This window comes from Gopherus evgoodei, chromosome 17, assembly GCF_007399415.2.
Source record: "Gopherus evgoodei ecotype Sinaloan lineage chromosome 17, rGopEvg1_v1.p, whole genome shotgun sequence".
Lineage (NCBI taxonomy): Eukaryota > Metazoa > Chordata > Testudines > Testudinidae > Gopherus > Gopherus evgoodei.
In genome coordinates this window covers 12,728,684-12,755,863 of record NC_044338.1, presented here as the reverse complement: position 1 = coordinate 12,755,863, position 27,180 = coordinate 12,728,684, and the positions used below count along the sequence as shown (strand labels likewise).

The 27,180-nt window shown below is 41.1% G+C and overlaps 1 protein-coding gene across 9 annotated transcripts in view; it reads left to right on the top strand.

Annotated features, from left to right (window-relative positions):
- Positions 1–27,180, top strand: part of TPST1 (tyrosylprotein sulfotransferase 1) — a 73,595-nt gene that overhangs the window by 9,187 nt on the left and 37,228 nt on the right. For 5 of the 9 annotated variants that reach the window (XR_003996978.1, XR_003996976.1, XR_003996977.1 and 2 more), the window contains exons 1-2: positions 4,617–4,759; positions 13,231–13,235. The exons of 1 other annotated variant lie outside the window; for it this stretch is intronic. The gene's annotated coding sequence lies outside the window, so the exon portion shown is untranslated. Of the gene's footprint in view, positions 1–4,616; positions 4,760–13,230; positions 13,236–19,671; positions 19,721–25,951; positions 26,080–27,180 lie in introns of those variants that run through there. 3 more of the 9 variants (XM_030536727.1, XM_030536726.1, XM_030536728.1) reach the window with 3 other exon arrangements.

The window sequence follows — 27,180 nt, the reverse complement described above, 5'->3', positions numbered from 1 at the left end:
ACAAAAAAAAACCCAACCAAACAGAACCACAATACATTTAAAAATGAGGCAGATTTTCAAAAGAGGTCAGCACCCCATGGCTCTGATTTAGGGACCTAAATGAATGGCTAGAGTTTCAAAAGCACTCAGTTCTCATTTGTTATCATTCACTTGCTTGTTCTGTGGTAGTGTCTCATGGCCAGGACTTCACTGTATAAACATACAATAGAGACAGTTCCTGCCCAAAAAGGTGCCTAACTGAAGGGATCTGCTTCCAGCAGTGCCCTCAGATCTAGTTGTGGATGCTGAACACTTGAAAACCTGGCCCTTAGTCGACGGATCCTTTCCAAATATCAACCTACTGCAACCTTAAATCTCCTCATTCTCCCACATGCATAGTGCCACGTATTAACCCAGTTTCAGTAAAGACCAATCGTTTGGGCTCATTGAGGGCTCTGCCTGTCGCTGAGCTTTTTAACACGTGAATTTCAGTCGGCTGTGCCTAGTTCTCCCCTCCCTTACAGCAGTGTAAATCAGGAGTAACGCCATTGACTTCAGTGCAGTTACAGCAGTAAAGCTGATGCAAGTGAGACTAGAATCATGCGCCCTGGATATTATTATTTGTTAGGGGATAGGATCTCATAAGAACAGCCACATCAGTCTGCAATCTTCTTAATAGTCTCAGCACATCTGAAGAAGCACAATAAAATTAATCTCTTAAAAATATTCAAGAGAGTCCTCTGAATATCAGCACTCATTTTCTACCCCTGGCAAGCAAGAGGAAAATTAGGCACACTTTCTTATAAATTCTGTGGGCGGCATCGGCAGCAAGAACTGGCTCGTTGCTATTAATGGAAAGTATGTCCCTTCAGGCTCATAAAAGTTTTAAGACATGCCATTTGGAAGGTCTACGTTAAATCAGATAATGGTATGTTAATAATTTTTTCATCTCATCCTTCTTAATGGCATGAGCCAATTCAGTCATCAGCCTTTTACTGTTTCATGAGTATCAGCCGATAGTAAAATGTATTCCATTACTGTCTTTGGAGTCTGTCACTGGAATCTGTATCATCTCACTGGGAAATTCAGAGAGTAATGCCTGTGAAGCTATATTAAGGGATTTGAGATTGAAATGGCTGCATTCTGTAGGAGATGGGCCACTGAGGATACAAAGACTCTTTCATGATGACTAATAACCATCTTTCAAATGTTTAACTACCTAGCACAGAGAGTGGATTTCATAGATCAGGTTCATTGACAGGCATCTTGTTAAATACCTCCAACCAATATTTCCTTTTGCCAAGGAATATGAACTGGGGCAGGCGGGGAGTGGGAGGGGGATGGACGGAATGTTCCCATGCCCTTGGTCACAGGACCTGGGCAGCCTACAAACATGTTTCTTCTTAATATGCTTCTGCAGCATATAGTGACATTTTTGAGATGTGTATCTGTCAGTATATGGTGGAAATCTCCAAGTCACCTGGACTAGGACCTCTGGGTACAGAGAAGTAGCTATCACTGTGATTATGGTATTGAGCCAGATTCCAATCTTGTTTCCCCCTCCTCTGTGGTGTAAAAGTTTTATATATAGGGTAGTGATGGCAGAATTGTCATCAAAGGTTCCAGACATGATGGACGTGTGGTCTGATTCTGGTTCTAAAGGGCAATATATCTCTAAGCAGCCCGAGAACACTTGAAGAAGATTTATGATTAGGGCTCTACCAAATTAATGAAAAACGCATCACGGACCGTGAAATCTGGTCTCCCGCTGTGAAATCTGGTCTTCTGTTTGCTTTGACCTTATACTATATAGATTTCATGGGGGAGACCAGAGTTTCTCAAATTGGGGGTCCTGACCCAAAAGGCAGTTGCAGTGGAGTCAAATGGTTATTTTAGGGGGATTGTGGTAGTGCCACCCTTATTTCTGTGCTGCCAGAGAGTAGCTCATGTTGGCTGGCACCCAGCTCTGAAGGCAGCGCCCTGCCAGCAGCAGTGCAGAAATAAGGGTGGCAATACCATACCATGCCACCCTTCTGTGTTGCTGCCTTCAGAGCTGGGCAGCCAGAGAGCAACGGCTGCTGACTGAGGGCCCAGCTATGCAGGCAGTAGGGCAGAAGTAAGGTACCATATGTTGCCATTCTTACTTCTCCGCCACTGCTGGCAGTGGCTCTGCCTTCAGAGCTGGGCTCCTGGCCAGCTGCCTCTGCTCTCCAGCTGCTCAGCTCTGAAGGCAGCGCCACCACCGGCAGCAGTGCAGAAGTATGGGTAGCAATGTCGCAAACCCTCCCTACAATAACCTTGTGACCCTCCACAACTCCTTCTTGGTCGGGACCCCACAATTACATCACCGTGAAATTTCAGATTTAAATAGCTGAAATCATGAAATTTACAATTTTTAAAATCCAATGACCTTGAAATTGACCAAAATGGACTGTGAATTTGGTAGGGCCCTATTTATGATGGAATTAAGCTCTCTTATACCAATTCTCTTATACTCTTGCTTATACCAGACTTCTAAGAAAGTTTATTTGTGTATCCTTTTAATCTCATCCACCTATTATTGCACTATGCTTAGAAATGGACTGCTCAAAAGGGCTGTTTGTTCTGGGAAGCTTTTCACATCTGATTTATGCATCACCTGTGGAACATTTGGAAGAGAAGCATTCAGTGCCCTTTGCAAACTTTCCTTTTTCCAGGCAAGACCGAACAGCAAATCCATACAATAGAATTCTAAGCTTTAGACTTTTTTCACCTGCCTATCCTGTTCCTGTAATTAAGTGACTGCAGGGCAGCCCAGGGAATTCAGGGGGCCTGGGGCAAAGCAGGGGGAGCTGCAGTGCTTGTACTCACCTGGCGGTGGGTCTTCGGCGGCATTTCGGCGACAGGGGGGCGCTTCAGTGCTGCCGAAGACCTGGAGTGACTGAAGGGCCCCCTGCTGCTGAAATGCTGTTTGAAGACATGGACCGCCGCTGGGCCAGGGCTCGCGGGGCCCCTGTGGGGCCCGGGGCAAATTGCCCCACTTGTCCCCCCCCTCTGGGCAGCCCTGAGTGATTGTGAGCTTGGCAATATCCTAGCCAGGCAGTGCACTCTACTTGGAGTTCATAAGTATCTATTTACTTGTGGTTTCTGTGGTTGGAGCTCTTACACTTTCTTAAAGATTCTTGTAACTCAAGCACACATTATAACTTTCTTCTTCGGATGTGGTAGCATAGAGTTGTAGAGTTGGTGTGGGTATATTTAGAGTAGGTGAAAATCTTTGTCATACTATCTGTTATTTCCGTGCAACACTGGGATTCAAACATTCTAGACATCACAATAATAGGCAATTTGTCTATAATTTTTTTTAGAAAACTGGAACGTATTTTTCCAAGATTAGTTCCTGGCAGTTCAGGATTAGTGCTACTGGGGTCACGTTTACTCCAGCCACTTTTTGTTAAGTGGAAAACCTCTTGTTAAACAATAAAAATGAATGAGCAGTTCAGAAGTGAGTTAATTTCGGTATTGTGATAGGTGAAGTGATTGCTGTACATGTGCCATATGCTACTTATACAGCTTGCCATATGTTTATGTTTTAAACATTTTGGGATCTTTTGGAATGAAAAGCACTGTATAAACATATATTATGTGATTATCACAGGAGGGTGTATTTAACAAGGTCTGAAGTAGCTGGCAAAGTTAGGTAATGTTTTGATATCTATTCATACACGAGCTCTTCAATCCAAACTATCAGCAAAGAATGCTGTGGCACCTTATAGACTAACAGACGTTTTGGAGCATGAGCTTTCGTGGGTGAATATCCACTTTGTCAGATGCATGCCATCTCATGCATCTGACGAAGTGGGTATTCACCCACGAAAGCTCATGCTCCAATACGTCTGTTAGTCTATAAGGTGCCACAGGATTCTTTGCTGCTTTTATGGATCCAGATTATCATGGCTACCCCTCTGATACTTCAATCCAAACTGTTTACCTACATGTTGATTCATATATGTGTCCAAATTTAAATGCTGGGATCAAATTCTAGATATTTTTCACCATAGTCAGTTGCCTGTATGCTATATTCCTGTCCATAATAATTGTGACAGGTGTCCAGGTGGTCACCTAGACCCAGGTGTTTGCTTAGATATTCATCCCAGCAAACTCAAATCCAGCTGCTTATTCAGCTGTTACATCATGGCCAGATGTTGACCTAGCTGTTGCTCTAAATCTAAATGACTTTGCCAAAACCAGCTGTTCAAACAGGTGCAGTGAGGTGCATGCTTCAAAGCCCAAGCTGCAGCCAGGTGTTCCACTCACATGCAGCTGTTTTCTTGGGCATTCATCCAAATCGAGAAATGTATCCAGCTGGTAAATCCAGCTCCAGTTGTTCACACTGGTACGGACGCGCCCGTACTCCTCCCACGCTCCAGGGGCCGGATGGAGCCGGAGCCACGCCCGCGCCCCCTGGAGCCCCTCCCGCCCAGCTGTCAATCCATTGAGTGGCCAATCGGCGCCCGCGACACAAACCGGCTCCGGCCCGGAGTGTGGCCAATCAGGGCGTGTTTGTGATTTCCATGGCAGCGGCAGGCGCCGGGCTCCGCCGAGGGGAGTAGCGCGGCGGGCGGAGGGGCAGGAGCGGGCGCTCCCCTCGGCGATGGTGCTGGCTGGGAGCGGCGGCGGCGGCGGCGGCGGCGGCCCGGCCTCGGCGAGGGAGGAGGCAGCGGCAGGAGCCGTAGCCGTGATCCAGCCGCCTCCCTCCTTCCCGCCTGCCCTGTCTGCTTCCCGGCGCGGCGCGGCGCAGGTGAGGAGCTGACCGCGCGGGGGGGGACCCCCCGGGACCCCGACTCCTCCTCCCCTCCGCCAGCCCCCCCGGTGTTCCTCCCGTGAGCGTTATTCCCCAGCCAGCCCCCTCGTGACCCCGCTCCCCATTGTGCCCCATGACCCCTCCCCCGAGCCAGCCCTGCTCCCCCATGACCCTCATTCCCGAGCTAGCCCCCCCGAGCCAACCCTGTTCCCCATTGTACCCCCATGACCCCTTCCACCCCGAGCCAGCCCTGCTCTCCCCATGACCCTCGTTCCCGAGCCAGCCCCCCCGAGCCAACCCTGTTCCCCATTGTGCCCCCATGACCCCTTCCCCCCCGAGCCAGCCCCCCCTGAGCCAACCCTGTTCCCCATTGTGCCCCCATGACCCCTTCCCCCCCGAGCCAGCCCCCCCCGAGCCAACCCTGTTCCCCATTGTGCTGCCATGACCCTTTCCCCCCCGAATCAGCCCTGCTCCCCCATGACCCTCATTCCTGAGCCAGCCCCAGCATGACCCTGTTCCCCATTGTGCCCCCATGATCCCTTCCCCCCGAGCCACCCCTGCTCCCCTCATGACCCTCATTCCCGAGCCAGCCCCCCCATGACCCTGTTCCCCATTGTGCCCCCATGATCCCTTCCCCCGAGCCACCCCTGCTCCCCCCATGACCCTCATTCCCAAGCCAGCCCCCCATGACCCTGTTCCCCATTGTGCCCCCATGACCCATTTCCCCCCGAGTCAGCCTTGCTACCCCCGTGATTTTCATTCCCGAGTAATCCCCCTGTGATCCCACCCCCCATTGTGCCCATGACCCCTCCCCCCGAGCCAGCCCCGCTCCCCACCATGACCATTATTTCTGAGCCAGCCCCCCCATTACCCTGCTCCCCATTGTGCCCCCATAACCATTCCCCCCCCGAGCCAGCCCCGCTCCCCACTGTGACCATTATTCCTGAGCCAGCCCTCCCGTGACTCTGCTTCCCATTGTGCCCCCATGACCCATTTCTCCGCTTAAGTCAGTGCCGTTTCACCCCCCGTGACCGTTATTCCTGAGCCAGCCCCCCGTGACCCAGCTCCCCATTGTCCCCCCATGATCCCTTCCCCCTGAGCCACCCCTGCTCCCCCCATGACCCTCATTCCCAAGCCAGCCCCCCGTGACCCTACTCCCCTTTGTGCCCCCATAACCAATTTCCCCACAAGAGCCAGCCTCGTTTGTCCTGTGATCATTATTCCCAAGCCACTCCCATTGTGCCCCCATGACCCATTTCCCCCCCAAGAGCCAGCCTCAGATGCCCCCTGTGACCTAGCCCCCAGGCAGTCCTTTTATACCCCCAACATGATCCAGCCCCACCCCCCGATGATTGAATTATTCCTCCGTTGCCCCACCATGACCGAGCCCCCTGCCCCATAACTCCAAATCCAATTTTTGCTCCACCTCCGGTCTTCCCTCATTAGGTTCTGCCCTCCCTTCCCCCTCTTTCTGACACTTTCTCTTTCAGCCCCTGCCAGTAACCTTCTGCTCTCACCATTTCTCTTTTGGGCCATATGGGGCTGGCAGCGTTTCATCCTAACAAAATACATGAGTGTCAGTTGTTGCAGTGGCCGGGAATCCTGCTGCTTGCTCTGTGTCTCTGTTTGCCTTTGGCAGCCAACCTGTGTCTGCGCACTGTTTGGAAATATAGGTGGTGCTGTGAACTCTTTCTACAGTAGGTGGTTGCTCTTTCGCATTGGAAGAAAATGTTATATAACTGTATATTTATTATTTGCTGAACAAAACAATTTCATAGCGGGAAAAGTTTAAAACATTTGATTGTATACTTTGTAGAAACAAGAGCCAGAGCTCCATTGCTGAGTAACTGTAAGGACCATGCTGGGCAAATATTCCATCTTAAATGATAAAATAAGGCTTTCTGGAAGTTGATGATTTGTAGTAGGAATGCCCTGTTGTGTATTGTGTCTTGTATGCACATAGACTAAAGTATATGCATGTTCTCTATTTACTAGCCTTGTGCTAATAAAGCTTTGTAAATGTCATCATACATATGTGTGCACACTATCCTTCCTTTACTGACCTAACTGAAAAGGGCTTTCAACTTTACAGCCATTTCTTCCCTTTCAGAAAAGGCTGTGATCAACCATTAGAAACTGCTTCCAGTATTAGCAGAAATGCAAAGGATTTTCTAACAGGGTTTGGCCTCCTAGCGGCTCTCTTTGTTTTCTGTAGAACTGGTTTTTCCCCTTGAATCTGAATTTTATACAGCATGTTGACACAGGCAGGAGAATGGAATTCAGTGATGCTACCTTTCCATAGCTGTCAGATACTTAGGGGGAGGAAAGATGGAAGATAGAGTTAGTAACTTGGGTCATTTGGAGAATCGCATCAATTATAGGAGCTTTACTTCTGTGTTATGGAGCCAACATTATCATTTAGCAATATTGTAAGATCTCTCCTAAAATTACAATTCCTAAAACAGAGCAGCTGTTAATTTCTTGGTTCCTTATCAGGACAGAAATCATACTTCCCTGTTATTCCAACTTTGAATTTAACTTTTACAATTATACATAAAACAAAATATTGTTATAAAATCTTTGATTAACCTGTATATTGCAAGACCTCTGCTAGTTTAATATTAATACAGCAGGGAATCCTAGAACACGATACTAAATAATAATAAAAATACTCTAAAAGTAAATTGATTTATTTTAACCAGTGTCTTATGCGTGTGGTTTTAATCTATAGGACAGATGTGACTTACTCTCATCAGAAAAAAAATCCTATAAAAATTGATTAACATGATCCTAAAAGTGCAGAGGTGTTTTAGACTGTTTGGCCAAGATTGTCAATTAAGCTGTTAAGTAGGAAGACTGTCATATAATATTGATCTGTGGGTATTACTTCACTATCTGAAGTTAGTATAAATGTATGCGTTAGGGATGTAAAAGGCAGCTTGTGTATATAAATGTTTAATAATCTTTTGCAGTATTACACTTACGTGGGCGTAAGTAGGTACAATTCCAGAAATTGCTCATGTTATTTGTATCTCTTTAGAAATGACCTAATTAGTTAAATTTATTCTGCAGACGCAGGGAAATGTACTATATAAATTCAGCCCTTATGAAATAAACTTCTTCAGGAGAATGGAACTATATGGTACTGTATTAGAAAGAGTTGTGCACCTGGGAGGTATGTAACAAACTACAGTTCTGTCATTGCTAATGGGTATATTGCAGGTTTACTGTTGGAACAAATGTAATATGGGGGTGTATGATGCGCACATAAAATATCAAATATATTTCTATATATTTTTAAATTGGCAGTAAGCAGCAGTTTTAATATGTCAAGATGCAATCTGATAACTTTTTCTGGAATGTAAGCATAAACAATGTGTTCCAGAACACCCAAATATGTTCCTGGAAAATATGCGATATATATCTATGTATATAAAAATATGAAGTATATGTAATTATAGCCGAGACTCACGTAATGCTATAGTTAACTGAATCACAAATCACGTTATATTCTTGTCTTAAATATTTTCATTAAATTGGCTTATCTGATTTCAAATGAGAAGGGCAACTCCCCCTGATCCCAGTACAGTAATCTTAAGTTTGGTGCTCTGTTTGGTACTTTTGTAGTTGAATGGAGAAATCAGTTGGGTTAGTTCTTCACTCTTGATATTCGGGAACAAATAACTATAAGTAACAATGGTTGTCACAGAGTTAGTAGAAGGTAAGGTTTGTTACCATGACAGATTGTAGGAATGATGGTGGAGAAATATTTCAGGTTACAGACTGAAGCAGAAAAAACAAAAGGAAAATGTCTGTCTTTGTCCTTAACCCACTGATTAACTTTTTATGTATCTGTAGCATATGTGATACATGCACTTTTCACTGTCCCTCCAATATCTGATTGTTGTGGGACAAATTACATGCAAATAGCCAGATGCCATTAAATGTGTATATGTATGTCTTCCACTATACAGAAAGCTCAAATTCGGCAGTGATATAAATTGAGAGTGGAAAAACTTAATTCACTTTTTTTCTAGTTTTCTCACCACTTCAACAATTTTAAGAAAAGTTTGTCTTAAGAGTATAGATTTGGGACTTGGATCTCTTTTATGTAATTGTAAGAGAACTAGGAGATTAGAATAATACATAAAGAAAGTGATGGAAAGAGGCCATCACTTTTTGGGGTGTGTGGAGGGAAATTTAATAGTTTTCTCACTAGGAAACTATATTAAGGATTAAAGTGATTGCTATGTACTAGTCCTTCATGTAAACAAAATGCCAGTGTCATGTAAATGGGGAAAGAAAATGAAAAAGGAGAGATAACAATATAATGAAAACAATCATAGAGCTTGGAGAGACTGTATATTCTAAATGACTGAGCATAGTATTAGAAGTCAGGACCTCTGTATTCCTAATTCTGGTTCTGCTATTGATTTGTGACCTTGGGCAAGTTATTTAATTTCTCTGCGTCTGTTTCCCAATCTGTAAAATTGGGATAATACATATTTACCTGCACCGCAATGATGTCATGAGAATTAATGTTTGTATAGTGCTTTGTACATGTATAATGCTACTGAAATATTAATTTTTTCAGAGTGAAGGGGAAGGGTGGTTTATAATGTCCCTCATTGAATGGTCTCGAAAGGAGCAATTTGTGTAGCTGTTTTAAGTGGTGTACAATAAATACTTCAGTTATGTTTCTCAGTGTAATGCTATAACATTTTGTTTCAGTTAACTTGCCTATACATTCTTCTTTGTAATGAACATACTTGAAAAATCAAAGGCAGATCAGCTGTTTGAATTAAAGGATCTGTGGAATTCATTTAAGCCCTTTCTTTGTGTGCCTTTTGGAAAGGTTGCTGTAAACTCATACAGATATGGGATTGTTCCTAGCATTTCATTACTGTTGAAATGGGTTTAAGCTAGATCAGTGGTTGTCAGTCAGGGGTATGCAGAAGTCTTCCAGGGGTACATCAACTCACCTAGATATTTGCCTAGTTCTACAACAGGCTACATTAAAAGCACTAGCAGAGTCAGTACAAACTAAAATTTCTTAGATGACTTGTTTGTACTGCTCTGTATACTATACACTGAAATGTAAGTGCAGTATTTATATTTCAGTTGATTTATTTTATAATTATATGGTAGAAATGAGGAAGTCAGCATTTTTCAATAATAGTGTGCTGTGACACTTGTATTTTTATGTTTGTTTTATTTGTAAGAGGGTAGCTTTTAAGTTTGGTGAAGCTTGGGGTACACAAGACGAATCACACTTCTGAAAGGAGTACGGTAGTCTGGAAAGGTTGAGAACCACTGATCTAAATCAATTCCACTGACACCTGTAGGTACCTTTTTAAAAACAATATTACAAAAATATTTTTGTTTCAAAGGGATTTCTTAGGGATCTTCAGTATTTCTTGCTGTCCTAATGGTCTTACTGTTGGGATGATTCCTTATAGAAAATACTGAGTCAATAGTAATGATCTGAGACAAAGTACTTTAGGAGAGTATCACTGCTAGAATTATCTAAATTGGACCAAAGAGAGAGAAGCAAAAGGCTAGCTGTACAAAGGTACAGAAATAAACAGCCAGGTTCCAGAAATGAAATGACTGAGTTTAAACCAAGTGTAATTTGGATGAATGTTTCCCCTCTGGAGCTGGTTTAATGAATTCTGGGGATGGGTGAAGTGTGGTGGGCAGAAGAAAACGTGTCCCAGTCCTGTATTTCACTTCATGTTAAAATGGCTAATGCTTGTAATTAAACTCTTTGTAGATGTCCTAGCTCAATACAATTGACATTTTGGTCCCCCTGGTAACATTTTTGTTACATCCTGTAAGAACATGATAGTAATTTTTTGCCTATTGATTAGTCTAGTGACTTCTGTAGTGCCTGATTTCCTGCTGCCCACAGAGTATTTGGTGGCGGGGTAGAATCTTTGTCCTACACAGGAAGGTTTAAGAATCCTTTACAACAGGTTTTTGTAGCAGCTTAAAGGACAAAACTGGACCTGGGCAGGACTGGAAGAAAGGGTATGATCTAAGCAGATAAGGAGCCTGTCAGTTTTTCTATGTTTTTTATCTCAGCTAGAGGCAGATTTGACTGGATAGGCTTCAGCTCTTTGAGCAAAATAAACAAGGGCTGTCCACAGAGACGATAGCCAGCCAGGGATAACTTAAGCCTCCCTCTGTTGAGCAGGGTAACAGACTAGTTCAAAGAACTAAGTGTCAGCAAAGCAAAGGCTTCTGGGGGTTCCTGTCTCATTTCCTCTCCTGCCTCCCAGGAGGTCTGGCAGAAGTAAGTTGGATGGAAGAAAACACATAACTGCCCAGGCATGTATCATCAGCCACTGCTGTCAACAGTCTCTTCTCAAAGCTCCAGGCCATGGAGGAAAGGGTAGAAAAGCAGCTTGGACCTGAATGACCAATTAATTGGGCCACTTGGCCCACATCATCCTTTCAATCCACCCCTTCCTGCTGTATTTTTACCAGGAGATTATTTAGCTCTTTTTACAGCTTCTATTGGCAGGTTTAGCTCAACATCTCTGGGTACCAGAGGTTAACTTCACCAGAATGGTCACTGGACTGCTCCTTGACCACAGACCTTGCGAGCTGAGATTTGTAACCTTTTGGGATGTGGATTTGTGAGCAAGAGCAAACCCTGTTGTTCGTCAGAGACACAGGCCAAGAGACTAAGGAGCAAGGGGAAGACCTCTTTCTAAAAAGTAAAGCCAAACTTTAGGGTGTGTGGGGTAGAACGTTTTCCAAGACAAAAGTAAATCCTCAGAGAAGTTGGAGAGGCCTATTTTTCCTTCATAGTTGAAGTGGAAATCTAATAGGCGGAGACATAAACCAAAGAACTGCCCAGAACAGGGCAAAGCTATCTTGAATTGTCTATACCTGCTGAGGGAGAAACTAGTCATTGTTCTCCTGTCTGTCCCCTTTATCTGAGTCATATCAGGGGAATGAACAGGCTCCAGGGAAAATGACCAAAGGCTTGATGGCCTGATAAAACAAAGCCAGATGTTATAAGGCAAACCTTCCTCCCAGCAATTCTCTTCAGAAGAACTTTGGCCAAAAACTACGAGGCATACCACTCAGGAAAAGCAAGATAAAAGTCATAGAAATCTAAACAGTCATAGGTGGCGAGATATTTGGGCCTGTGGTTCCCATGCTCCATCAATACTTAGGAAAGTGGATCCGGCTCCACCAATTTTTCGGCTTGCTGCACTTCAGGAGGACACAGGGCCCAGGGTGGCCTGGGAGGTTTGCAGGGGGGCCAGTGCCGGCAACAGCAGCAAGCGACGTGGCCACAACCCGCTCCACCCTGCTGGCTCCTGGTGTCGCTCGTGGGAGGGAGCAGAAGCCAGAAAGAGGCAGGGCCGGGGCTTGGAGGAAGGGATGGAATGGGGGCGGAGCAGGAGTGAGCTGGAGGTGGATCGCTGCTGCCACTATCTTCCTGGGCTGTCCTGGACCCCATGTACCCCCAAAGCGTGGGGCTCAGGGCGGTTGCCCTAGTCTATCCTATGGATGGGATGGCTCTGTTCTGGGCACCACCAAAAACTATGTAAACTTGGCACCCATGAGTACAACTCCAGTTTGTCTTTTTGGGAAGAGGCCCAGCTATCAGAATTTGAGCCAGAGATTCAAGAGAAGGAAGTGGAGGACAAGCTAACTGTTACAGAATATTTGACACCTTTAGAAAGGCAGTAGCAATGCTGTTCCCCTGTTTGTTCACCTTTCTAGAAAGTTGTCTGTGGCCGAACAGTAGCTATAGCAAAGGATTAAATTTGACGCTCACTTGCTCCTTTCTCCTAACTCAGGTTTGAATTTTAAAATGTACTGGACTGCTTAAACGCAGTAGTGAGCATCAGCAGCTCCACTTTTCTTAAATAAGAACTTTTTTTTAAATTGTTCCAATGTAATACAATGGGAAGTGAAGTATTGTTATCCTACTAACATTAACGTGGCATGTACTGGACTTTGCTGGTGTAACCACTTACTGTGGCTGAATTCATGACTGTATAGAATTTGACTTCATATTTTTAGATATATTCAGTATGTGCAATGTGAGAGAATTAATCACTCACTCTGCTTTGTTAGCATCCCCTGTGGTCAGGGCTGGCGCTACCATTTAGGCAGCCTAGGCAATCGCCTAGGGCGCCAGAATTATTGGTGGGTGCCATTTTGCCGGAGGGGGCGGCAGGCGGCTCCAGTGGAGCTGCTGCAGTGGTGCCTGCGGAGGGTCTGCTGGTCCGCGGCTCCGGCGGAGCAGCCGCAGTCCTGCCTGCAGACGGTCGGCTCCTTGCGTGGCTCCGGTGGACCTCCCGCAGGCACGACTGCGGCAGCTCCACCGGAGCCGCGGAGCACCGGACCCTCCGCAGGCACCACTGCGGCAGTTCCACCGGTGCCGCAGGACCAGCGCACGGGGCGGCGAAATTGCCGTCCGCCTAGGGCACTCAAACCCCTAGCGCCGGTCCTGCCTGTGGTGGATTCATGGCTCTAATGCTCTCTGTGAATAAATTCATTTACTTGTACTTCTGGACAAAAGTACAAAGTGTGGCTAGGATTACAAGGGAGAGAGTTAAAACAGGCTTTACGAGTTTCAGCAAAAATTGTGGAATATATTCTGCAGTAGGCTTGATGTATACGTGGGTTTTCTATAAATATTCCAGTTGGAAACACTTACTGCAAACTAATGCCTCTAATGGTTCATATTATGATAACCAGAAGTCCCTTGGGACAATCAGTACTCCTGACATGTAAATTAGACTATAATCTAAACCTTAAATAGCACTAGTTATTCAGTTTGTGCAGGGCATTTGGCATACTATGAATATGAAATATTTTACATTATATTTTTCATATTTAGACTTTCTGCTAATTTATTTGATTTACCATATCGTGAATGTACATGTAATGAGTCTATCTCTCTATACACACACACATATATGTGTATGTGTATATATACATCAAAATTTCAGTACAAAGGAATATATTGTACATGTTCTATAATACCAGTGGTATTTACTGGGTAATATTTGACTTAAAATATATTTTTGCATTTAGAGATGTTTAGATTATTATTAGGTATAACATAGGGAGGGGAGGAGCAGATGGAACTGAAGCCACCAGAGATCCGAACATGCCCACACTGGCTTGCTTTAAGTCTGTTAATTGTTTTTTGTTTTCTGTTAAAAATATACTTTGGAAGACGCATGATATTTAACTATAGATCTTTTTGTATATCTGATGCCCCTAGAGGCTCAATTAAAGGCATAAATTTATTCAAAACTAACCAGTATCTAATATGTACAAATACGGACCATATCCTAGAAATGTGGTTTTACAATATTAATGGGGAAATATGTATCTTTAGAATAAGGTTATATTTCTTTGCCATGAATTTTCTTAGTGTGTTCTCTTGGAATGTGAGGGGACCTAATCAACTTTCCAAAAGAATTAAAATCCTGAGATTCCTCAGACCAAAAAAGTGCCATGTAGGTTTATTGCAGGAAACTCATCTAGGAGAAATAGATGCTGATAGCTGTTGAGTATCTTTCATCATTGAATTCTAAGAGCAGAGACACATCCATCTTAGTTTGTAAAAATATAACTTCTTAATGTATACAGTCTTGGTCTGGTTGTGACGGAAGATGCCTTCTTCTTGAAGGTTGTTTCAACTCCAAATAGTTAATTCTAGGAAGTATTTACAATCCAAGTGGAGGTAATTCTGAATTTTTCAAAGACATTGCAGACATTCTTTTGAATAAAAAAGACATTCCTGCAATACTTGGTGGTGATTGGAGTACTATGCTAGATAGACACCTGGACAAATCTAATTACATACGCTGCAGCTGTCAAAGCACAGTTGGCTATCCCTTGTTATTAATGAATGAACTTGATTTAAAAGATATATCGTAACTAAGACACCCTGAAGAGTGTGCCTGTACATATTTCTGTACAGTACATTCGTCTTACTCCAGAACTGACTTTTTTCTTGTCTTCGGAATTGATTCCAGCATGCCTTGAAGTAACTATTGATAATATAATGACTTCAGGTCATGCTCCAATTATGAGTAGACGCTGGTTACATACACATCATTAAAATCTTATAGGAGGAAATGAAACACTGCTACTAAGAGATGCAAAATTTTGTTCCGTAGTTGATTCAGTCATCTCTAACTTCATACAAGAAAATAAATGCTCAGTTACCTAAGATACCATATCTTGGGAAGCTCTGAAAGCTCCCGTAAGAGGTGAATGCATAAAGCACGCCTCCCAGAAGAGGAGAGAGACACTCAAGTTATTAGAGACTCTGGCCAACAAAATAGATGAGTTGCAGAGAATGCACAAGACTGGCCAAATTAATGAAAACCTCCCATGCTCTCTAATCAACATGTAACATAAATATAATTAATGGTTATCCAACCAAGTTGAATTTAGACTCAACAGGGTTAAACAAAGAGATTATGAATGGGGAGATTAAGCTGGTAAACTGCTTGCCAGAAGACTTAAAATGGAACTAGCCAACAACAATATTTCTTCCTTATTACAAAAAGATGGGAGTGCATCATTAAACTAACAGATAAAATTACTTAAATTGATTATTTATATCAAGCTTTATATAAATCAGGCAACCAATTTAGCTCTAATAAATTTGATCATTTTGTTGAAGGCCTACCTTTTAATACCCTAACTGCTGAACAAGTGTTGTTTATGGACAAAGCTTTCACAACACAGGAGGTTGAACAGGCTTTAAAAAATATGAATTCTGGCAAGGCCACTGGGATGGATGGCTTTCTGGCTGATTTCTACAAAACAGTTTGTAATCAGCTATCTTCTGTTCTTTAAAAGGTCTTCACTGAAACATTTCAAAAAGGAACCATGTCTCGTGACATGAGAACTGCTTCAATTACTTCAATATTAAAGAACAACAAAGATGGCTATAACAGTGGCAAGTTCTGCCCCGTGTCTCTGTTAAACACAGATTGCAAAGTAATTGCAAAAATTGTAGCAACATGACTGAGCACCATCATCTCATGTTCATTAAAGGAAGATTGGCTGCTGCTGATACAAGAAAAATCACACACTTGATACAGCTCAGATGTCAGATGTTCCCTTATCTCTAAATGCAGAGAGAGCCTTTGGTAGGGTTGAACGGCCTTAACTAATGACTGTCCTAAAAAAAATTGCATTTTGACTAATATTCCTGAATGGGTCAGTACACTGTACAACTCTTCCCTCGCTTCACTATCAACAAATGGAAGTATTTCTCTCATATTTCAACGAGAAAGAGGGATATGACAGGGCTGTCACTCTTATTCCTCCCTCTTAAATCTCTCATGAATGACTGGCAATGTACATATATCAGCACTTAGCCGTTTAAGGTGTGACCTATAAATGAAAGAATAAAAAATCCATTTAGATCCCGATGACTTTTTTATTATTGAAGAATCCATCTTCATCAATCCCATCATTATTGAATGTAGTTGATGTTTTTGGAAAGTTCTCTGGTTTTTGCATTAACAGGAATAAATCACAAGCAATGAATATGTCCAAGGATCAGATCCTTCTCATTTTCAGCATCATGCGTATTTGAAATGGGAGCAAAAAACTTATTTAAGTGTTAAGATTAGTCCTAATCTTCCCAAAATTGTTTCTGTAAATATGGACTGTATAGTAAAAGAAATTTCCAAGGATGTAGAGAGGTGGCGTCTCCTCCCTCTGTTCGTACTGGGTAGAATAGAAATAGCTGAAATGAATATCTGCCCAAGATTGACTTATATCATTAACCTATTGCCTTTCAAGGGCTCTCCCTCACTCTTTGCTCAAATAAATAGGTTTATCATGCAATTTATATGGGATAAAAATCAGCCTTGCTTGTCATGCCAATAGCAACATGCCAACTTTTCACATGTCCTCTATACCTGTCAAAAATGCATGGCTCTGGTCTCAAAAAATGTCTCTCTCTCTTCCTTTCTCCAAGCTTGTGTATTTTAGCAATGCTGGATGAGTTGGTATTACCAGTTAACACTGAGAAATGGATTGCAGTTCTTTTAGTGGCCAAAAAGCTTACTTTGAAAAAATGGAAATGAGCAATTCCTTCCTCATACACAGACTGGCTTAGTGAGCTCTCTACTGCTGCATGAGTGGGAAAAAATTACTGTAATAGAAATGCTTGGAAAAAATGAGAATGTCTGTCTGGTCACACATGAAACTCTTGCATACTTTTGGAATTTAGTATATATCAGTCCCTAATACTCGTAGGTAACGTTCTCACATATTTATCTATTTAGTCTCTTTAATAATTGATGCCCTGCATGATCTCTATGGGTTCCTTTTTTAATTTTTTTAATAGGTTTTTGCACATAATGTTGAAATTTGTTGTTTGCTATTTCTATCTTGTGTATGTATTTATATGTTTCATTGTAGGCTTATATTTTACATAAAACAATAACAGTAAAGTTAAATAATAACAAAAAAGGCAAACCAAACCAATGTGCAGCACATAGGTCATAAGACACTATTGAATTCCAAGATGGAGAATTTTTCATTTATTTTTTGGTTGTTAACTTACTTTAAATGTTATAAGTGCTAACTCTTGTCATTTTTGATTACTGCATCTTTTTTGTAATTTCACAAGCTCATCAAAACCCAGGGCATGCCAGATTAGTGATCTAGCATCCACAAAAGGAGTCAATCATCTGAGTTACCAGTTAGGCGTGTTGACTTTTCATGTGTGGCTTTAGGAAATGCTTATCCAGTTGTAGCATTATATGCACATAACAAACTGTGTGATTGAAACAAAGTTTCATATCATTATTGATGCTGGTGTAAAATTCAGCTTTTGTTGCTAAGGTAACTTTACTGAGTACTTACATTTCTATTGCTTTGGTTTATTGAATCATTGACAGCTCACCAAGGCTTTTGTCAGCTCATTTGGGTTGCTGATTTCTATTTTCAGTTAGAATAAAAGTTGTGCAGGAGATTTTGAATGTCAAGATTGTTTGTTTGTTTGTTCGTTCGTTCTTAGGCTGCTACTGTTTGAAGTCAGCCCCCTGAAATGTGCAGTGAAATTCATGAGGTTTATTCACAAACTGAAAAACTTCAAGTATTTTATATTTGTACAAATATTATTTGATATTTGAGCCAGGGATACAGGAGACTTGCTTGTTGCCACTGATCTAGCTGTGAGGAACAGCTCCCAGGAGGGGGATTGACCTAACTCAGATGCTGGGGAGGAGACTACCTAGTGGGTCAAGAGGTAGTGGGCCAATGGTTGGGTTTTAATGGGGGAATGTTTTGGGGAGCACTTTATTCAGGGTAAGTCACAAGTATTGCTGACTAAGATGGAAAATTTGTGAGGGAGACAGTCATTAAAATGTTGGCAGTACACCAGTGTTTAGAGCTCTTTAAAATTAAAAACATATGCAATTCATATTGGTGATGTGAGCTATTTCAGCACTGGAGAAGAACAAGTGTTCCTTAAGTCTCAGTTAAGGTATATTATTTTTTTAACAACGTTTGAAGTTTGACAGTAATACTCAGGTCTTCAGGCCAGCTACTTCCTCCAAGAGTCCAGTGCTGTTGAGCAGCAGATTGTAATACAGGAAATCTTTTACCAGTAACTTTGCATTTTGATGAAAACATTGTATTCCTCCTTGTCATAAACAGATAAGTAAGAGTTAATAGAACAGAAGTACTTCATCTCTCTTTTGCCTGTAAAGGGTTAACAAGATCAGTGAGCCTGGCTGTCACCTGACCAGAGGACCAATCAGGGGACAGGATACTTACAAATCTTTGAGGGAGGGAAGTTTGTGTGTGTGCTGTTAGTTTTTGGTGGTTGTTCACTCTGGGGGCTCAGAGGGACCAGACGTGCAACCAGGTTTCTCTCCAATCTCTTTGATACAGTCTCTTATATGTTCAGAATAGTGAGTACTAGATAGATAAGGCGAGTTAGGCTTATGTTTGTTTTTCTTTATTTGCAAATGTGTATTTGGCTGGGAGGAGTTCAAATTTGTATTTTGCTGAAAGAATTTTAATTTGTACTTGTATACTTAGACTGGGAGGGTATTCCCAGTGTCTATAGCTGAAAGACCCTGTAACATATTCCATCTTAAATTTACAAAGGTAATTTTTACTGTTTTTTCTTTCTTGAATTAAAAGCTTTTCTTGTTTAAGAACCTGATTGTTTTTTTCATTCTGGTGAGACCCCAGGGGACTGGGTCTGGAGTCACCAGGAAATTGGTGGGGAGAAAGGAGGGAAGGGGGAGAGAGAGGTTAATTTTCTCTGTGTTAGGATTGCTTTCTCTCTCGGGGGAGTCTGGGAGGGGGAGAGAGAAGGAGGGGGGAAAGTGAATTTTCCTCTCTGTTTTAAGATTCAAGGAGTTTGAATCACAGTGATCTTGCAGGGTAACCCAGGGAGGGGAAGTCTGGGAGAGGCAATGGTTAGGGAAAGGGTTTACTTTCCTTGTGTTAAGATTCAGAGGGACTGGGTCTTGGGGGGGACCAGAGTGTACCAGGCACTGGAATTCCTGGTTGGTGGCAGCGCTACAAGTACTAAGCTGGTAATTGAGCTTAGAGGAATTCATGCTGGTACCCCATCTTTTGGATGCTAAGGTTCAGAGTGGGGAATTATACCATGACACTCCTTACAGTATAAAGATCCAGAGTTTGCTTTGGCACCAGTAGCAGAATATTTTAGGATAGCAGAAACAGTAGGTTCACCAAAAAATTATCTTTAGAAAGGGGAACAAAGAGGACCTAGGGAATTAGAAACCAGTCAGACTAACTTCTGGAAGGGTAGTGGAGTAAATTATTAAACCATCAATTTGTAAACATCTGGAGAATAATAGGGTTATAAGAAATAGCCAGAATGTTTTTGCCAAGAAGAAATCATGCAAACTGGCCTATTTTCCTTCTTTGACAGGATTACTGGCCTGATGAATGGGGGAAACGGTAAATATGATGTATCTTGATTTTTAATAAGGCTGTTGATTTCATGTAACAAACTAAGGAAATTAGACACAGATGGAATTACTATAAGGTGGGTGTACAACTGATTGAAAGACTGTACTCTGAGTAGTTATCGATTGTTCTGTCATGGGAGGGGCCGACCTAGTAGGATTCTGGAGGGATCTGTCCTGGGTCCAACACTATTTAATATTTTCATTAATGACTTGGATAATGGAGTGGAGAGTGTGTTTATAAAATTTGTGGATGACTCCAAGATGGGAGAGGTTGCAGGCACTCTGAATGGCAGGATTAGAATTCAAAAGGACCTTGACAAATTGGAGAATTGGTCTGAAATCAACAAGATGAACTTCAGTAAAGACAAGTCCAAAATGTACTACACTTGGGAAGAAAACATCAAGGGCACAACTACAAAATGAGGAATAACTGGCTAGGTGCTATTTCTGCTGAAAAGAATCTGGGTGTTATAATGGATGACAAATTGAAAATGAATCAACTATGTGATGCAGTTGCAAAAGAAGACACATCATGTTGGGGTGTATAGCCTGACCCGAAGTTGGGTAAATATAATTGTAACTTGAGGATTAGCAGGTTTTTGTTCCAAGATAGGCCCAGTAAGATTATTGTAAAATTATCATATAATTTGGGAACCCCAATGTGCACAGGTGCAACGCTTACTCTGTAGGAACTCTTTCTATATATAAATATATGATTTATTAATTTAGCAAAGATTATACACACACTTAAACTTAACAAAGCAGATATAGATAATACAGAAAGTACATTTGGACATGCATACTTACACCCTGATCTTTTATACTTAACCATTATCTTTATCACCGTTATCATTCTCATCTTCCCTGGTGGCCGTTATTCTGATCCTTGTCAAGGTCTACATTTTTTCAGCCTCTCTGCTGCCCCTGGGATGTTACTTTTATAGTAGATTAGGCTGACGCTGCCATGGCCAATGCATATTCAATAGAGGTCCTTATTTATATTTCCTCCCCTTAAGGTGTCCATTTTTTATAGGTTGGAATATGTATGATGTTACCCTATTAGCATACACGTCAATTTACTGTCATGGCAGCTTTGCGGTTGGAGATTCTGTCCGGAACTTTCCGGACGCTGGTGTCAGCTATGTTTTGTGCTGGGGTCAGCTGTGTTCTGTGGGTGGCTGATGTCGGTATTTTGGACAAAATACTCCCCCTTGCACGATACTTTTAGTTCACTATAACTTATGAGTTACTTAAGTTTATATATGGCAAAGGTTATCGGCCTCAAGCCTCACACTATTTACTAAAGCCAAATCTTACAGGATAAAAGCCTGTAGGTTCTTTGCATACTACTAAATATGATAAAGCAGAATAACAAAGCAATTAATAGAATACAGGTAAACTGGCCAACTGGGCTACAGGTGTATGAACAGGAATGTTGCATGTAAGACCTAGGAAGTAATTGCCCATTTCTGCTCGGCACTCTGAGGTGTCAGCTAGAGTACTGTGTCCAGTTCTGGATGACACAATTAGGAAAAGTCTGAACAAATTGGAGAGGGTCTAGAGTAGAACAACAAAGCGATAAAAGGTTTAGAAAACCTGACCTATGAGGAAAGATTTTTTTTAAAAATGGAAATGTTTAGTCTTGAGAATGGAAGACTGAGGGGGGACCTGTTAACAGACTTCAAATATGTTAAAGGTTGTTATAAAGAAGACAATGATCAATTGTTATCCATGTCCACTGAAGGTAGAACAAGAAGAAATGGGCTTAATCTGCCGCAAGAGGGATTTGCATGAGAGATTAGGAAAACCTTTCTAACTACAAGTGTAGTTAAGCTTGGACATGGGGATTCCACAACCTCCCTTGGAAGCCTATTATTGGAGGTTTTTAAGAACAGGTTGGACAAACACCTGTCAGGGATGGTTAGGTTTATTTGGTCCTGCCTCAGTGCAGGGCGCTGGACTTGATGACCTCTCTAGGTCCCTTCCAGCCCTATATTTCTGTGATGCTAGGATCAGCCTTATGGGACTCAGTCAGTTTCAGTACAATCAGCCTATCTCTATCCCACTGACCTCAGTAAAAGCTGCTGTGGTCTCAGCATTTTTGTAAATCGGACAAGTGCCTAAAACATAGATTTAAGAGCCAGACTTTAATCTCCTATGTTTTAAAATGTTGGCCCTGGATTCAGTCTCTAGTTTTGCTGTTGACACACTTTGTGACATTGGGCAAATCATCTAACCTCTCTGCACCATTTTCCCCTTCTTTAAAATTGAGATAACAATTCTTGCTTCAGAGATACTGCAAGACTTTAAAGCTAAAGCATCTTAAGATCCTTAGATGACAGACTTTATATCAGTGAAAAATTTTATTTACACTGTTTAGGTTTAAAATTTGACCTTCCTTAAAATTATAATCTGGAGAAGAATGTGTTCTGGAGTGTACATCTTCAAAAGGCATTCTGAGTATTTTACAAATCTGTTTAGCTTTGAGGAGTTGAGTCATAGTATGTGACTCTAGAAAATTTAATAAAGCAAATGAGGGGGAAACAAGTATCTAGCCAAACCACTGTTGCTCATGCACTGGTACTGCAAATCCAGCCTGGGAAGTAAAATTTAACTACTTGCCTGCAGGACTGGGTAGGGTCCTTTTGGTAACACTGGTACTCAAACAAAAAAGTAAAAAAGAGAGCCAGTTGTAACAGGAAAAATATCATTGTTTATCCATCTCCATTTGGTGAAATTGTTACGGAAGGAAATGATGCCTTTAAGAGGGTGTTTAAAAACTGGACTGTATAAAATACTTCAATACATAGCATGTTTCTGAACCAGAAGAGGAATTGTGCTGCAGCGCGTTAGTTTAATCTGTTTTGACAGCCTTCATTTCTGTACCTTGACAAAAGTGACTCAAAAAAACAAACAAAAAAAACAAACAAAAAAACCTCCACAAATAAGGGCTTTCATGCTGTTTTTTCAGAGCCCTGGGGAGATCTGTCAGTGCTCTTGCTGCTGCTTTGCTAATTGGCTTTCTCATGTTTGTCATGTGTGTGCCTGCCCAAAGATTTAATGAAAAGCAGCCATGTATTCAGATTGCTAACCTTAGGTGATGGATTTTTGGCAACAAAGGGCCCTCCTCTCCTCTCCTCAGATACATAAATAGCATGTATGTGAACAGACCTATGTACATGAAGCTCAAGATGGTCTAAAAGAAGGAAGGAACTTGCAGGTGCTGCTCATAGAGAATCTGAACATTGTTCGATATCTTATTTCCATCCAGGACTGAGCTTCACTTTCTGTTATGGAAAAGCTTTATTACATAATTAAATGTTAACACATTATGCAAGGTTTTAGCTTTTCATATTGAATGCTAAATCTTACATCAGCATTTATTATACATTCTCTCCCTCCCTTATTTATATAGCTGTTTCATGTTTTAGCTGAAGTTTAATACATTCCTACTTCTATGGATAGTTTTTCAACTTGCAGCTTGGTCAATTGATAAGTTTAACACCAGTGAGAATATAAATATGTAATTTCCCTGTACATCAAGACAGAATTCAAAGCTATGGAGATGGCAGAGGAGTAAAGGCCAGATTTAAAGCCTGCCTAGTGAAGGAACACTGTAAATAGAGGATGTCTTATTCTAGAAGTTGTGGATGTGCAAAGAAGAAAAAAAAATCTGAATACTGGAATTGGGATGTGTGGAATTCTCCTATTTAAAACATGAAAAATTATTTAATCAGGGGCCCAGTCTCACCATGTTGGCACACCCAAAGTTCTTCTTGAAGTAGGATTTGAATCCTTGTTTACATGTTGCAGCTATGTTTTTTTTTTTTTTTGTGCCCAGAGGCCCCAATCAAAACTGAAGCTCCACTCTGGCAAGGTGCTAACACAAAGTAAAACATAATCTCTGACCCCAAAGAGCTTTCAGTCAATAGTATTGCAATCAATTAAGTCAAAACTTGTATTTTGTAATTCTTTAACAAATAAATCTGACTCGCTAGCACAGTTGGAAATGTATGATGGCTACATATTTTCTTTATATTTAAAACTACTTTAGTGTATTGGATACATTATTTCCATAATATTTTGTTGATAAAATAAACAATTTTTTAAAAATAACTATACTCATGGATTATTATTATTATTATTTTATTATTATTTTGGTACAAACAACTGGCATGCATTTGTAAATAGATGTGTGTTTACATGTATCATTTGAGATGGTTCCAGTTCTCTCTTCACCTAGTTAAAAGTTGCTTCTTTGTTGGTGCCTGAGCCTTAGTACTAAAGCTGTTCTTTTGCTCCTGGCACTTTCTTTCCTGAGATCAGAATTCATTTGTGCTGTCTGAATCACCCATCAATAAATTCTTCAGTTGAGAGTCCATTTCAGATTCTCATAAGCTAAAGAATACTTATTTTAAAGTTTATGGGAATAGAGTGCAAACAACAAAATAAAAGTAAAAATAGTTGATGCTCCGTGTTCCAAACCTAAAAAGAAATAGAAATATTTTTGTGGGTATATTTTGTTTTGACTGCTTTATGAAAGCTCTTCCTCTTTTTCCCCCTTCCAAAGCAGTTTTCCTGAAAGCTCTAGAATTTTTTTAATTCCATTGTTTAAGTGTGTGTTTTTATTAAGTCATTCGCAATGTGTAGGGTTGTATAAAGTTGTCAAAATTGTTGACAGTCAATTACTGCCATTAATGATCATTGGTTGTAATTTTCTTTAAATGGTAATATTAAATTTATACTCTTTAATTGGGAGCATGCACTCTGTGTTCTGATTGTAAGCTAAAAATACCTTATGGCTAGTTCTAAATTGATTTGATTGACGCTCCTTACTGAAGTATAAAATTTACTTTTACCCGATGTCAGTTTTCTGCTGATCTTTTCACCTTAACAATTTTATTTAGCTTGGTCTGTTAAACAAATATAAAGCAGTAGTTTCTGTCATTGCTCTGACTGATTACATTCAGATTGCTTTGCTGATAACAGAATCATGTTATGATCCCATTCCTGCAAGTCTTCTATGTGTGAAGCTCCCATTTATGTCTGAGTTCTCATCTTGGAGGGTTTTTATTTGAATTACTGAAACATAAAACTTGCTTCCTTCTACACAATTTTTACACTTCTCAAAAAGAGTAAATTAAACTTTCACATTATTTCCATTGAAGAGGTTTTTGATTACCTTGAGGAATGTTTTAAGTCTTTGGCTGATAACAGCTGGTGATGATCCCCTGGCAGCACTCAGGCTTGACTCCAGTGTGGATCCTCATCGTGTGTGTTGGTTCCCGGTCCTCTGTTTGTTAACATACGTACAGTAGAACCTCAGAGTTACAAACACTCGGGAATGGAGGTTGTTTGTAACTCTGAACAAAATGTTATGGTTGTTTCAAAAGTTTACAACTGAACATTAACTTAATACAGCTTTGAAGCTTTACCTATCAGACATGCCAAACCCACGAATAAAATGCAGAAATTGGGCTTGTTTTTGGATTAATTGGCTTGTTGGCTAGTTTTTGGCTTGTAACTTGTGGATTGTTTGGCTTGTAGCTTATTGTTTCTTTTTCTTATCTGCTCTCAGCAAGCAGGGGCAAGGGTGGGAGAGAGTCAGGGGTGCACAGCAGGCCCAGCACAGTTCTAGACTGCGCGCCGCGGGATCTGGTCACATAGAGTGTTGGGGTTCTTAGGGATTGGCTTGTTTTGGCCTTGTTTTGAAATGGGATTAGCTTGCTTTTTCCTTTATTGTGAAAGTTGGAGTGCCTTTTTACCGCATAAAAGTTGACAACTATGTTTGCTATGCAGAAGAAAAATGCTGCTTTTAACCATCTTAACTTACATTTAACAAGCACAGAAGCAGTTTTCTTACCATGTCAAATCTTTTTTTTTCAACTTTCCCTTTATTTTTTTTAGTACTTTACATTTAACAAAGTATTGTAATTGCCTTTTTTTGGGGTGGGGGGAGAGGGGGCGGGGTCTCTGCTGCTGCCTGATTGCGTACTTCCAGTTCCAAATGAGGTCTGTGGTTGACCAGTCAGTTCGTAACTCTGGTGTTTGTAACTCTGAGGTTCTAGTGTACCTCAGACCCACTTAATCTCATCTTTTCTGTTTCCAGGGAAACAGCCCCTGTAAAATCACCAGCCAGATGCAAACTGTAGTTGCATTTTAACAAGTCTCTTATTAGGCTTAAAGAATATAATGGGCTCAATTGTACTCTGTTGTACAGGTGTATCCCCACTGACTTCTGAGGTATTGCACCAATATATCTGAGAGCAGAATTTATTTCTTTCTCCTTTCAACGTGTATGCAATGCTCCAGAGATACCTGGAAAGACTTGACTCCTATCTGTACTGGGTAAGATGTCTGAGTGAGTGAGTCATATACTGTATCCTATATGGTCATAAATATTGTTTATGTAGCACTCTTCTCCCTCCATCTCCTGCATTGAGATATGTAGGAAGATTTAAAAAAAAGCTCTGTAGGATTCCATGCTTATGTTAGTGGCACCATATTGAACTTTTTAACTTTTTGCAAGTATAAGAAAATTCTTTCCTGTCAGTCCTCTAACCTCAACATGGAATCTGAAAGTTGCATCTTTACGAGTAATAAAGATGCTGCCTCTGATTTGTATCTGTGCAAATCCACTGGAGGCAATGGGGTTTCACAGATATGATAGAAGGCAGAATGTATTTATGTGTGTGGAAATGGTACATTTATCATGTACCTGTGTGTATCATTCCTGTGACCATCTCATCTGCCATTTGTCCATCAAGCCAAAATTATTCTAATATTCCAAATTTTTCAGCAACTTCCACCAGCGAACTTACATTTCTATTCAGATTTAATTTAAAATATATCCTGCCTTCCCCAAATGTGAAATTGTATCTATTGATTTATTATTTGTTTTTATCTAGACAATTCTTGCCTCTAAGAGCTCTCAGTTACTCTTTTTTCCTTTTGTGAAGTATTAAGCACACACAGTTAAACTTCAGCGAATAATAATGAAATACCTATTTTTAACATTTTTCCTTTCAGTTTGCAGACACTTGCATAAGTGACATCTTTGCTTGACCATACCTTTTAGTAGTAGATACCCAGTGGTTCAGTTTATTCTGAATATTTTCTTGATAATGTAGCTGACTATTTATCTTACTAAAAAAAGTGATAATACAGTCATCTGACTGGCTGTAGACAGCAAAGGAATTGAACCAGTCCTCATGGAGTACATCCACTGGAGGAGATGTTGGGGAGTCACTGATATAATGGAAGTACATGGTATAACATGGAATGCATATTCTGTTTCAAAAATTGGTATATATGTACTACATTCAGTAGTATTAACATCACACCAGAAAACTTGTAATTTTATCTCCAACTGAAATATCTGGCATGGTGATAGATATATGTTAATCTGTAATAGTTCTTAGTGCGGTTGTAATTTTTTCTTTTATTCCC